At 41.6% G+C, this 12,339-nt stretch overlaps 1 long non-coding RNA gene across 1 annotated transcript; it reads left to right on the top strand.

Annotated features, from left to right (window-relative positions):
* Window positions 1-860: 860 nt before the first annotated feature.
* On the top strand, window positions 861-12,039 carry LOC126069429 (uncharacterized). The gene is made up of 3 exons (XR_007515927.1): window positions 861-1,036; window positions 1,804-1,896; window positions 11,476-12,039. It is a non-coding gene; the product is annotated as an uncharacterized LOC126069429 (long non-coding RNA).
* The last annotated feature ends 300 nt before the right edge of the window (window positions 12,040-12,339 follow it).

Below are 12,339 nucleotides of genomic sequence, written 5' to 3'. Positions count from 1 at the left end.
TTTTTCAATGATGAATGAAGCCTGCCTTGGCTGCTCTGTTGGAGAGTCAAACGGCAGAAGCCCTCTGCAGCCTGAAGAGAAAGCAGCAAGGGACCCACATGGCCATCTGGAAAGCTATCACCAAGCAGGCAACCAGTAAAATGTCAGTTGCTATCAAGCCGACTCAGACTCATGGAGACTTCATGTGTGCCAGAGTAGAAGTGTGCTCCATAGGGTTTTCAATGATTGATTTTTTAGAAGTAGATTGCCAGGACTTTCTTCTGAGGTGCCTCTCGGTAGACTCAAACCTCCAACCTTTCACTTAGCAGCCAAGCACATTACCCAGGGACTCCAAGCAGGCAGGACCCCCCAAAGCATCATGCTCTGCATCTGGCAGCTGCTGCTGCTGCAAACAAGAGCAGAACAGACAGGGGGCACCATCGGTCCAGCCCCCAAGAAGTGGGGTACGGAGGCCCCCATGCAGCTCCATTCGTGAGAAAGGAACAAGTTGGTCTGAACAGCAGAAAAGTTGAGTGAAAGAATGCTTCCTCTTGCCAGTCAGACAGTGCCAACTCCGTACGTTTTGCCACTATCTCCCAATTTTCTCCTCTCTTACCCAAAATATATATTATAGATAGTGCCCAGCTGGCATTTATCAAATTCCTTTGTGTGTGGATCTTTTCTAATAACGTCATCATGAACGTCAGCTTCTAGAACCTCACAGAGCAGAGATGAGACGTTAACAGACTTGATTAACAACCAAAGCCCCAACACACAGGTAGGTACCTAGGATATTCCTTCTGAAAGAGTGCCTCTGCTTTACGCTTTATTGGCCATTTTTTATGCAGCCTTCCCCATGCTAAACTGGCTCCCGTGAGAAACTCTGGGTGCAGGGAAATGAACAATAATTCAGAGAACTCCGCCTCAACCACAGGAAGTCACCATAAGCTGTTGTGTCAAAAACAATGTAATTGCTCAGAGCACTCCTCAAACTCTGAAGATGTCAGACAGTTGTGTCCTTCCAGCGACATAAATAAGCACGAGGGTCATCCATCTAGTAAGTACTTGCTACTCGTGCTATGTAATTCTTTTAAGTGATTTTGGTATGGTTTCGGTACTGATGTTTGTGGCCATGTTTCATTAGAGGCTTTGGCTTTTGTTTCGTATACCCAACCCAGAAAGCTATGAAGATACCCAGAATGATAAATGGTTTTTAAAAATGAGTATCAGAGTAAGTTGCTATTGACGAATCTAAGAATAATTGGTGTCGCGCATATATTTTTTTAGAAAATAATTCAAATTTTCTCTTTTTAAAGCCTGCTTGTATATTTTTTCTTCTACTGAACACATTTTATTCCTGGCTGCCTTTGAGGTTCCATCTTTCTGTGGTTATCTGGATGACTAATTGAGGGGCCAAGAGGAACCTGATACGGCAAATGTTAACTAAGATTTGTACCATGCAGACAGGAGGCAGATTTCTGGTCCATCGAGCTGACCTTCGTAAGGGAACTTTTTCTAGAAAATAGAACATTTGATGGGGCATGAGAGTTGTTACATAAATCAACTGTCTCTGCTCCCACTGGCTTTCTCTCTGTGACAGCCTCACCCACTCGGTTAAAAGGTAGTTCTGAATCAAGTTGTATGTAGGCTGTGTTGCTGCGTCAATACAGGCACGGTAGACATATGATCGCTCGTGATTATTTATCTTGGAGGTAACTTTCTATTTCTTCTGAACTCTTCATCCCTTATCCCACTGTTTTAGGTCCTGCCAGAACTAGTGACAGCTCCCTCATTTGCTGACATTGCCCTTTATTTTTATTGCAGTGAGATGCAAATTACCAGACACCTGGAGACAAAGGGTTTTGTTATCCTTTTATTCCCTGTCACTGATATGAAGATATTACTGGTTTTAAGAAGGTAGGAAGATTGGTGGAAACAACGTAAATGTTCATCAATAGATGAATGGGTAAACAAAATGTGGTCCATACATACAATGGAATATTACTCAGCCATAAAGAGAAATGCAGTCCTGATGCATGCCCCAACATGGATGAACCTTGAGGACATTAAAAAAAAAAAAAGTCAGACACAAAAGGACAAATATTGTATTGTCCCACTTAAGTCAAATGTGTAGAGACCAAAGCTTATCAGTGGTTATCAGGGGTGGGAGGAAGGGGATGAGAGGGGGTCGTTGCTTAGGGGGCACTGGGTTTCTGTTAATGGTGGTGGGATAATTTAGAAAAGAATAGCAGTAATGGTTGCACGATATAATGAACTGAATCAATGTCACTGAATTATACCTGTGAAAACTGTCCTATTGGCAAATGCTTTGTTATATGTATTTTTACCACAATAAGAAACTTTTTTAAAGGCACACAGATTATTTTGGTTAGCTTGTTTGCCCTTCCATAGACCTAAGGTCAGTAACAACACAAATCATTCTCTTCGTCACCACCAGCAGTTCTTGATGCTGTCCGTCCCAGTAATCCCAGTATGCCCACTCCTCATAATTTTAATTTTGATTTTACTACCACATCCAAGTATCAGTGTTTTCAACCCTGTCCCTGAGCACAAAACCTACTTGGGTTATAATCCATTTTCTCCTTTTATCCTTCTACCTTGCACCTGCAGAGAGCAGAAATACAAATCCAGAAAAGATCCTTCCTTAACTGTACATAAACTTGCCACCATTGTATGGTAAAAGGGAAGGAAAAACAGATAGTGTATTTTCTAAGCTGGCTGGAAAAGACAGAAGGCGCTCTAAGAAGAAGGGGGCTCGCCTTCCAGGCCCCTGCCCCAAGCTCCAAGCCCACTTCCAGCAAGCTGCTCTATAACAGCGGCCAAGCCAAAACAAGATGGCGGTGAGGTGGGGTGGGTTGAAAGGGGATAACAACAAAACTGTGGGAGGAGGCAATTTGGGAAATTAGTTCCACTGAGATAGGCTCTCAAGTGAACCCCCTGAAGCTATGCCGCTCTTATCTGCAGGATGGGCCCTGACCTCTGTTCTAACTATAAATGGCAGTAATGTCCGGCTCCACCTCCTGTAAGTCCTTGTGCATAAAGCTCCTTACTCATCACAACGGACAACGATGGCACAAGGACTGTGTGTGCATTTACGGAAAGCCAGACTTCAAACAGAGCCTCAACAATCCATTATTTTTAGAACATGAATAGGACTCGTCTTCAACTGCCCAATTTCCTGTTTCCTTCTAATCAGCCTCTTGAAAGACAGCACTGTATTCCTAACGGAATGTTAGAGCACACAGAATCCCAGGGAGACAACAATTGCAATCATTCTTGGGGAGACTTAAAAGATGGTTAAAGAAAGGGGCAGGGGATGGCCTGTGGGTCTGTTTTGAGAGGTGCCAGGGGTCAGGAGTCACTTAGGACAAAGTTCAGCAATTGCAGAACATTTTGCTGTGTGTGAGGGCCATCACTCAATGTCTGAACTTAACACGCATAGGAGTAAATGGAATGTACACAATGGGAATGTGGAAATTAAAGCCACGGACAAGGCGTGTGCCTATGGTGACTGTACTTGCCTTATTAGTCATGTTACTAAGTTAAAATTTATTACATTCCCAGTGGGGACACAGATCTGAAGCTATGTATTTAAACAGAGAAAGAAAAAATATTGTGATCCAAATGTAATATTCTAGTTGGCAAGGCAAGATAAATAGAAACAACCACACACAATGACACATATAAACATGTATATCATCAATTATTGCTGGCAAGGAAGTTGGGGCCCAAACAAAGATCCGCTTCTTGAGGAAGAAACTGGGACGCTTTTGGTTCTCCTTTATCTTGCAAGGCATAACAGGATATCCTAAGAAAAAACCTTCGATAATCCTGAAAACTATAGGGCCTGGCTGGAAGAAAAGGGCATTTAGAAATGGCCACTTTAATACCATCCCTCCCTCTCGCATGTTTCCTAATTTGTGTTTCCTGATTTGTTTTTGGAGCCCTAGTGGCACAATGGTTAAGATTTATAGCTGCTAACCAAAAGGTTGGCAGTTTGAATCCACCAGCTGTTCCTTGGAAATCCTATGGGGCAGTTCCACCCTGTCCTACAGGGTCACTGTGAGTCGGAATCAACTCGATAGCTATGGTTTCTTTCTTTTTTTGGGGGGGGGATTTGTTTTTACTTCTAAAGGTTAGTTAGACATCACATTTCAAATTTGCTTGGAATGCAGTCTTCCAAAGGGCAAGGGCAGTTTCATCTTTTCTTGTTTCAACTCTTCCTTATATAAGGGCTTTGCTCTGTATTTAGTGAATAATCAATGATGATCAGCTCACACTTCTGATCTCAAACATATTACAAAACTACAGTAATCAAAACAATCTGGTACTGGTATAATGATAAACATATAGACCAATGTAACAGAACTGAGACTCCTGAAATAAACCCATATAGCTATGATCAGTTGATTTTCAACAAAGGTGCTAAGTCCATCCAATGGAGGAAAACAGTCTCTTTAATAAATGGTGCTAGGGCAACTGGATATCCACAAGCAAAAGAATGAACCTGGACCCATACCTCATACCACATACAAAAGCTAACTCAAAATGGATCAAAGACTAAATGTAAGAACTAGAACCAGAAAACACAGACAAAATAGATTAATGGGACCTCATCAAAATAAAAACTTTTGTTCATCAAAGGACTTTATCAAGAAAGTAAATAGACAACTTACAGATTGGAAGGAAATTTTTGGAAACCATATATTGGATAAGGGTTTAACATCCAGAAAACATAAACTCTTACAACTTAAGAACAAAAAGGCAAACAATCCAATCAAAAAATGAACAAAGGACATGAATAGGCATTCATCCAAAGAAAAAATACAAATAACCAACAAGCACATGAAAAGATATTCAATGTCATTAGTCATTAGGGATATGCAAAACAAAACCACAACGAGCTATCACTTCACACCCACTAGGACAGCTATGATTTAAAAAACAGAAAACAACAGGTGTTGGCAAAGATACGGAGAAATAGGAACCCTCATTCATTGTTGGTGGGACTGTAAAACAATACAGCCGCTGTGGAAAACAGTATGGCAGTTTCTCAAAAAGTTAAACATAGAATTATCATATGATCCAGTAATTCTACTCCTAGGTATAAACCCAAAAGAATTGAAAGCAAGGACGCAGATACTTGTACACCGATGTTCAGTGCAGCACTATTCACAATAGCCAAAAGGTGAAAACAGCCTAAAAGTCCATCAATCAATGAATGGATAAATGAAATGTAGTCTATCCATACAATGGAATATTGCTTGGTCATAAAGAGAAATGAAGTCCTGATATATGCCACAACATGGAGGAACCTAGGAAACATTACGCTGAGTAAAGTAAGCCAGTCAAAAAAGATAAAAAAAAAAAGTTACTGTACTTGAATGAAATGCCTAAAATAAGTACTTGCACAGACACCAGAATTTATTAGTGGTTAACAGGCGTGAGCGAGAGGGACGGGGAAAGGAGGACTCAATGCTTAAGGTACACCAAACTTCTATTAAGGGTGATGGAAAAATCTGGGAACGGTATAAGGATGATGGATGAACAATATGATAAACACAATGTCACTGAATTGTACATGAGAAGATTACTAAAATGTCAAATGCTTTGTTACATATATATTTACCACAAAATGGGGGGAAAAGGCCAGCACATTTCAAGGAAGTCAATGCTAGAAGGTCATACTTCCCTACTTACATTATTTCATTTTTTTTTTTTTTTATTCTGTACCCTCAGGTCCCAAAATCATGTAAACTGGATTAGGGTCTAGAAGCATTGGGGCAGTGAGTTCGATCCTGGGTGAAGCAACCTGGTGGAAGGCCCCAAGAAGCTAAGTGAACATAAGAACTATGAGCAGTGATGCCACTAGGAGGGTGCAGGGGGGTGTGGACTACACCAGGTGACACTGCCAGAGGTAGTGACACCAAAATGACCATGTATAAAATTTTTGTGCAGTGTTTCAGCAGAAATTTATTATTTTTTATAAAAATACCCCTGTAGTTCCAAAAACAAAAACATTTTTCATAAGCCCAGCTTACATGTGTCAATATACCTACAAGGCTAAAAGTCTATGCTAATTTACTTTTTGAACCTTCTAATGTACTCCGGTCAGAATTGTCATTATTACCCAGTTACAATAATGGTTCGAATCACGTGGGTTCGTCTGCACATGCTACAAACATACGCTGCTAGTGTTTTTATAGTCGCTGATTTTGTCAATCTTCTAGTGTTTTAGCTACAATATAAGGTAATTAGCATATGGGGTGACAACCTGAGTTACTGCACTGGGTGACACCAACCCTAGTGACGCCACCGACTATGTCTGGAGTGGGGAGAAAATGCTGCAAGGATGGGGGGCATCAACATCAATGAAGAAGATTCCTTCACGTTCTCCCCAAAGCTGGCCCGTCTAAAGTACAGAAGCAGCTCTGAAAGGCACCTGACCTAACAAACTCCAGGGATTAATCAACCTCCATTTCCTCTTACACACACTGGCACAGCAGGCTAAATCCTTTCAATGAATAGATACCACTCTCCTGCCCATGACCATTTTCCTCTCACCAGTTAAGCTGCATGCTTACCTGGAATGAGTTGTATTTGTTCCCAAACCTGTTCGTGCCAGTTGTGCTTATAATTCTAATTCCATAATTTTATTCAAAATTATATAAGTGTGATCAAGTTGCATGTCATCAGGAAAGACCGATCACTAGAAAAGGACATCATGGGTGGTAAAGTACAGGGCCAGCGAAAACTAGGGAAGCCTCAATGAGATGGACTGACGCAATAGCTGCAATGGTTTCACATGTACCAATGATCATGAAGACGGTGCAGAACCGGGCAGCTTTTTGTTCTGTTATACAGAAGGTCACCATGAGTCAGAGTCAACTCAATGGCAACTAACAACAAAACGTCATAAATGTGACGGCGTGGTTGTTTTCAGGCAGGCAATTCTATAAGCACGAGCGCACATCACCCACACAGAGGAGGGCTGTGAAACAGAGGCAGCGTTTTCATAGGGAGAAAGCGGAGGGACAGCCCAGACCAAAGGTTCAGAGAAGACGGTGGGCTAACCACTCACTTACCCCTCTGGTGGGTTCTGATGGTCCCGAGGAAAGATGAAGGCAGAAGACACAAGCCGGGGCTTCTCCTAAGCCCTCCACAGCCTGCCACTCACCTGAGCATCTCTGAAAACCACCAGGAGGGAACTTTGTCACATGCCCTAGAGCCAAAAGTTGAGAATCAAAATCAGAGTCCAAAATTTCTAAGATGACATGAAGTAATATGATTGATAACTACTTGCAAAAAAAAAAAAAGGTAACTTTTTTCTTGGCTTACAAATTAGAAAAGAACATCTGTGTTTATAAAAATGACTTAAACTAATTAATTCATAGTTATCACTCAGAATCACTCAAAGGGGAAAGGACTGTGTTTGTATTTAAAATTTCACAACATAGTGAAATATTTAGGATGCCAATCCAAAGTTCCATTTAATCAAGATTAGTGAATATTTTAGCAAGATTGCTTGACGTTTCTTAAAGAAATTGACATTAGGGTTCCCCCCCCACAATCAATTATTAAATGTAAAAATAGTGCGAGAAAGCAATAAATAGAAGAAAACCATTCTGCGTTTAATTTTACTTCACATGTATTTTAAATATAGCGTGATGTTACAACCCAAAGGTATTTATTGTGGAAAAATAAAAATCAACTTTTGTAGAACGACTCTTGGGTATTTAAAAGTGATCATTAAAACATTCATATGGCTTGGGACATTGTACCTGGATTTTAAATGTTCCAAGGCTAGCTATGTAAACCCCTTCCATTATTAAAGTACAATTGAAATCAGAAATGGAAATGTTCTTTTAGGATGGTTCATCTCTTCCTGGGAGCACCGCGGAACTGTTGCTTACAAAATGTTTCCTTGTCCTTAATACACTGCAGAGTCTCTAAAAGAACAAAGAGTTATTCTCAACTCAAGCTGGACCAAAGCTGCACCAACTGAGCTCTCCAGCATTATTTCAGAACTTCTGTATTCGATGGAAAAAAATTCTTATGACCCGGGGCCCAGAGGCCTTCGGGGGCAGATATTCTTGCTGTGTTCCACTGCATTTTCCTCGTTTTTGTTTGTCTATCTCGTTCCATCCCTCCCACCCTCTCTTCATGCTGGCAAATAGCTGATCCCGGATAATAAGAATATCGTATGTTCACTAGATAATTCACTTGAGGTTGATACCCAGGTGCCTGAAATCTGACCGTGCAGGGGTTTCCATGGAATTTTTTGCAACCTGCTGAGAAGAGTTGCCCGTAAGAACTACTGATTCGGCTTCATTTTATATACCAGGTATAATGGCCGAACCCACCATGTCTCCTGTACACAGGCTACTCTCTCTTGAGTCAGACACCATTAATCATCTCCCAGTTCTGATTTCTGCATCTTCTACTTTTTGGTGGATTAATTACCTTTGTGTGTGGCCTTTCTAGCCATGGTCTTGTAACTCCCACACAGGTGACTGTGTGATAGGGTAATTGTCACCTATTAAGGGGACTGGTCAGTTTTGCCTTAAGAGAGAGACAATTCCAGAGCAGAGAGGAGCCCACCACCACCAAGGGAGGAGCGACCGGGCAGCAGGGGCGACCGGGCAGCAGGGGTGACCGGGCAGCAGGGGCGATCGGGCAGCAGGAGATGGCGCAGTGGGCTTCTGGCCCATGGAGAGAGAAAGCTGAGTGTCTTTGGGCAGAGACTGGGGGCCAGAAAGAAGCGTGCCTATGAGCACAGCTAGGAAGAGGCTGTCCTGATGGAAGAACCATATCTTGAGTGTTTCTGAACCTGAATTGTAATCTGTTACTTCCCTAATAAACCCCATAATTGCGAGTATGGTCTGTGAGCTCTGTGTGGCCATTGCAATGAATTATGGAACCCAGCAAAGAAGTAGAGTGCTGTGCGAGGGACGGCTGGTGTCAGAATTAGTAAAGATGGCGGAGAGAGGAGGCTTGTCTGGCCTCCTCCTCATGGGAGTCGGCCTTGTGCTGTTGATCTTGGTTTTCCTTCTTCCCCCTTATGGGGTTGGGGAGGTCAGACACTGTCCTCAAGCCATTTTTATGTACATATATGTTTGGGCTTAAACACTTCAATGAAAATACTCCCTTCCTGTACAGACCAGCTTAAGGGGGCATGGCGTGAAATGTTTCCCCATTGCCATGGAGTCCATTCCAACTCATAGCGACCTTAGGGGACACAGTAGGACTGCCGCATGGGGTTTCCAAGGCTGTAATCTTTACGGAAGCAGACTGCCTTTCTTTCTTTCTCCTGTGGAGCGGCTGGTGGGTTCGAACCCCTGACCTTTCGGTTAGCAGTAGAGCACCTAACCACTGCGCTACCAGGGCGCCTTTATATGCAATGTTACCAGAGTATACTAAAAACAGTGACAAGTTTGAAACGGACGTCATTCAACAATTAAACACTTATTGAATGCTTTCAGTTACTATGCATTAGGCCATGAACTAAGCTCCAGGAATTTTTAAAAAGGAATGCCTGGTATCTGCAGTATCTAACATGAAACACATTTTGTGTTTTATGCAAATTAATAATTGAGCTGAGAAACAGACACCCAAACAAGTGTATTGGAAATAGTGGTATGAAAGAAGCGCGCACAAAGAGCAGGGAGGAGAGAGGGACATTGGAACTGGGCCTCTGCAGCACTTGTATGCAAATCTTTTTGTGAACATGTTTCCTTTTTTCTTGGGTAATACCTAGGAGTGAAATAGCTGGGTCAAGGGATAAGTGCCAAACTGGGTGCCAAGTCTTTGTACCAATTTTACATTCTTACCAGATATATGTATTGCAAACATCTTCTCCCAGAAGTGAATATTCTTTTGTACTTGGTAAGGTAACTTCGGGATTGCATTTGAGCAAACTATCCATAAGGTTAGATTAAATTCTATAGATACTTTTCTCTCTGATGGCCTCAACATGCTGTTGTTGTTTGTTGTTAGCTAGTTGTTGTCGAGTTGATTCCAACCCTGTATGTGCAGAGAACAGCTGCTCCATAAAGTTTTCATGGCTGTGACCTTTTGGAAGCAGATTGCCAGGCCTGTCTTCCGAAGTACCTCTGAGTGGGATTGAACCACCAACCTTTAAGCTTGTAGTCGAGTGCTTAACTATTTGCACCACTCAGAGACTCCTAACATGCCCATACAGGCCATAAATAAAATGAAAGCCTGATGTGTGACAAGCTTCAGTCATGTGCTTGGTGGCTATGTAGTCACGTACACAGTAAGCATGGAACACACATTTGTTTACTGAAAGATTTCTTTTAGCCGAAATTTACTTTAAGCTTCCTAAGTGGGAAAGTACCACGATGACATGAACCTTCTTGAAATTATTTTTCAATTAAATCCTTCATTTGCTCAACAAATATTTGAGGGCCTGCTAAGTGCAGAGTACTTTTATTAAACTCTGTAGGGGATACAAAGAAACATAACAACAATGCCTTTCTTGACTAGCAACTCACAATGCATAAAATGTCCTCAGAAACTGTATTTGAACTTGAAAACTAGCCTCTCAAATTTTGCATTGTTTATTAATCCCCCCAAAAATATATTTAGCATGTTCCTACTATGTGCCATATCAAAAGTTTTGGAACAAAGTGGACAGTAAATAACTATGGGAGAGGCATAACTGTACAAAAACCATAATCTCTCCATTGCTCCACTAGGGTTAACCACCTGTTTCTATGATGCTTGTGAACTTTGAACAGACTTCTTTGTTTGCCTTAATTTTACTTTTTTTTTTTTTTAAATACCTTCACATGGTTCAAAACTCAGACTGGGTCTTAACTTCCATCCATGGGTTGGTCTGCCTCATCCTCCACCCCATTGTCTCACTCTTTTTATTAGTTTCTTGTGTATATTTTTATTCATATTTTCATACACACAAATACACGTTCTTCTTTCTCTCACACTCTTACCTAAGAGTTAACATGTTACCTGCTCTGTATTTTCACCTTTTTTTTTTTTAACTTAAGGTATTTTGGCACTATCTCCACATCAGTACAAAGAGTGCCCTTTCTTTTATTCAGCTGCATAGTACTCCATTGGCAGACGTCCCAAAGTTTATTTAACCCATCCTCTATTGGCGGACACCTGGATTGTTTCCAGTCTTTTGCTATTACAACAATGCTGTCATGAATAACCTTGTGCATTCATCATTTTATTCACGTGCGGGCAGATCTATAGGATAAATTCCCAGAAGTTGGATTGCTATGTCAAAGGATAAGCACATTTATAATTTTGAAAAATGTTACTAAATTGCCTTTCTAAACAACCACACATGAGAAGGGTTTTTTTTTTTTTTTTTTTTACAGTCTTACCATTTGCCATTTTGTTAGGTAAAAATAAACTTCTAATCTTGCTTTTCTCACACTGCAAATATTGCTAACGTATTATTTGTTAACATGTCTGTCTCTGCCACAGGATTGTGTCACCATGGAATTCTGGGACCATTTCTTACTCATCTTTGTATCCTGTTGCTTAGCTAGCAAAATTCCTTATACAGAATAGCTTCTTTCACCCACCCCCAACCCCAACCCCAGGAAAAAACCTCTGTATTTACTGAATTGAATCAATCACCACTCCAGCCTAGAGAGGCAGCCCTCAGGCCTTTCCACTGGAGTACAGGCTGCCTGACTTTCATATGCCTGCCAATTTTCCCTGGAGGCTGGGCCTGCTTGGCCCACACCCACCCATGGAGACAGGCCAGAAGTGTCAGGGAATGATCTCACTACCACCACCATCATCATCACCCCGACCAACCCTCAACCAACGCCTAATAGACCAGCTCATTCACGTCCTGGGGACATCTCTGAGGCCCTTGCTCTACAGTGATGACCAGCAGTCGTCTGTGGGCTGAAGCTTCCTTTGCCCACCGTGGGAACTGGCTTGATTATGCCCCCTTTAGTGGCTGCCCTCTTCCCTTCCCTGTGTCACTTCTCTACTCCCCTATTGAAATTTCCTTGAATCACCTCCCAAATAAACAACTTCCACTAGAATTCTTTCTCAGGCTCTTCTTATGGAGGGACCCAAACAGAGACAGCAGCCCCCTCTCATTTCCAAATGAGGAAACTGAGGTACTGAGAAAATAAATGCTCATAGCCCCATTAGTTAAGTGATGAAGGTTCACCCTCCGGCTCTTAGAAATATGCTCTTCTAGAAAATGGAATTTGTCTTCGTGGGTGATAAAACAACCATTGCAACATGAAAAAACGTACAAAAAGGAGAAAAAAATATATATGTATCAGATATCACAAGGCTATATAAAATGAATGGTAAATAAGCAAG

Source organism: Elephas maximus, chromosome X (genome assembly GCF_024166365.1).
Source record: "Elephas maximus indicus isolate mEleMax1 chromosome X, mEleMax1 primary haplotype, whole genome shotgun sequence".
Classification (NCBI taxonomy): domain Eukaryota; kingdom Metazoa; phylum Chordata; class Mammalia; order Proboscidea; family Elephantidae; genus Elephas; species Elephas maximus.
Note: the sequence above shows the minus strand (reverse complement) of the source record. Positions and strands in the feature narration are given on the sequence as shown.